The sequence below is a fragment of the Triticum urartu genome, chromosome 3 (genome assembly GCF_003073215.2).
Source record: "Triticum urartu cultivar G1812 chromosome 3, Tu2.1, whole genome shotgun sequence".
Taxonomy (NCBI): domain Eukaryota; kingdom Viridiplantae; phylum Streptophyta; class Magnoliopsida; order Poales; family Poaceae; genus Triticum; species Triticum urartu.
Window position 1 is genome coordinate 710,871,204 of NC_053024.1, and position 1,792 is coordinate 710,872,995.

The 1,792-nt window shown below is 44.7% G+C and overlaps 1 long non-coding RNA gene across 2 annotated transcripts; it reads right to left on the reverse strand.

Annotated features, from left to right (window-relative positions):
• Positions 1-375: 375 nt before the first annotated feature.
• Positions 376-1,409, reverse strand: LOC125549332. 2 transcript variants are annotated; one of them, XR_007301318.1, is made up of 3 exons: positions 1,309-1,409; positions 941-1,211; positions 516-671 (listed from the first exon to the last, which is right to left on the reverse strand). It is a non-coding gene; the product is annotated as an uncharacterized LOC125549332 (long non-coding RNA). The 2 variants fall into 2 exon arrangements; XR_007301317.1 differs by lacking the exon at positions 1,309-1,409 and having other exon boundaries at positions 376-671; positions 941-1,302.
• Positions 1,410-1,792: the final 383 nt, after the last annotated feature.

The window sequence follows — 1,792 nt, forward strand, 5'->3', positions numbered from 1 at the left end:
TTCACGTGACGAACAGCCGAACAGGTGTACCAAACGAATATTACTTGATACAAGTTAGGTGATTAACTCGTACTATCCTCCTACCCCAAGTTCAAAATTTGATTTTAAGTTAGGAGATTAACAATTACCCTTGATGTAAATTTGAGTACTAACCCTTTGACTTGATTTCGGCAACCAGAAACATTTCTATGAACATTTTTTCTCAATTAATGTGTCAGCATTTTCTGTTAACTAACTGATGAAAACACCCGGCTCTAGTGTTTATTTAATTCTACCAGGCTCTAGTGTATAATTAACCCTGCAGTGATATATACTGTATTTTTAATCCCGGGTGGCAGGCCAACGTTAGCACTGGTAAAGATGATTAGGAAATGCTTGCCCAAACCAACGCTTGCCTTCACAATCATACAACTGTATTACAAGAATTACAATGACGTCGTGAGTAAGTCATGGATACCATGAAATTAACACTGATTCCCATTCAGCCGGTAAGCATCACAAACATGACAGTGGTAGATCCATCAGAAAATGTACATTTTTAATACATTGTTCCCGTGTTTAAGCACAAATCAATTATCCAAGACATCACATAATAACTACGAGAATTTGATTCATCAATAGATACATCACAGCTTCATCATACGCACTGATCCATCCCCGAAATTGCAGATCTGACATGGAAAGTTCACCCATAAACGGATTGTCAATTCAAATATCACCAAGGGAACACGAACAGAAGGAATTTCAAAAATACAGAAAAGGCATTTCCCAAGACCAGAATTGCTACTCATCTGGAAGGAGCGATTCTCACCAGGTGCAAGATTACTTCTACAAGCCATCTATCTACGGAATCAGATTCATACTGATAGCTATGCAAATCACACGCAGTGCAATCTGGAGGAACTGGAAAAAGGGAAGAACTAGAAAAGTACATACATACCAAATCTGGAGGAACGATGGCTGCAGGTGCTCTCCCCGTCGGAGTGGAAAAAGATGCTTCGCCTCGCCCGCAGATCGTGCTCCTCTTGGTTGTTCTTCCGGGCCAGATCTATTGCGGTTTGACCGCCGGAGTGGAAGAAGACAAGCGTTCCAGCCGTTGCTTCGGTCGAGGAGTCGTGACAGGGTGGGGCTGCATCCGGTCTCCTGGCCACGGCTGAAAGTGGAGCGTGGTCGCCGACGACCACACGCAGATGAGAGAGACGTCGAGTGGTCTGATAGGAACGAGGGCGAGAGAGAGCAAGGGTGCGGCGATTAGCGACGAGAATAATGGATGAGAGAGAGAGGCTGTAGCACACGGTGCAGTCTTACATGTGCCGGAGCAAATGAATGGACCCGGTCCAGCCGCGGTACATGACCACCAGCAGTACCAAACATATACGCCTACCCTGTCCATAGGCTGTAACCACGCCCACACCAGCTTTCTAGACTGCCACCGGTGTGATTGATTCCAGATCACGAGGCGCGTATGAACGTCCAGGATACCACCCGCCATGGTGGTCAACCGAGATCACGTGCAAAGAAAAATCATAATATGTATGGTGCAATACAAATACAGCGAAGAATCCAGAAAGTAAAGGCAGCGAGGAGCTGTTTCTTCAGGGATGTGCCATCAATTTCTCAAGAAAAAGAGAAGAGTTTTTTAGCCTTCGGTTGGAGCTGAAACTTCCTTCCCTTTGATAAAACTTCAGGTCGCCTAAAGAAAGTTGTTGTGGTCGTGCCTGAATGAATTGGATTTGCATCCTTCTATCCGTGAGATGTGTTGTTTCAGGTTGACAAGTAGTAGTAGTAACTT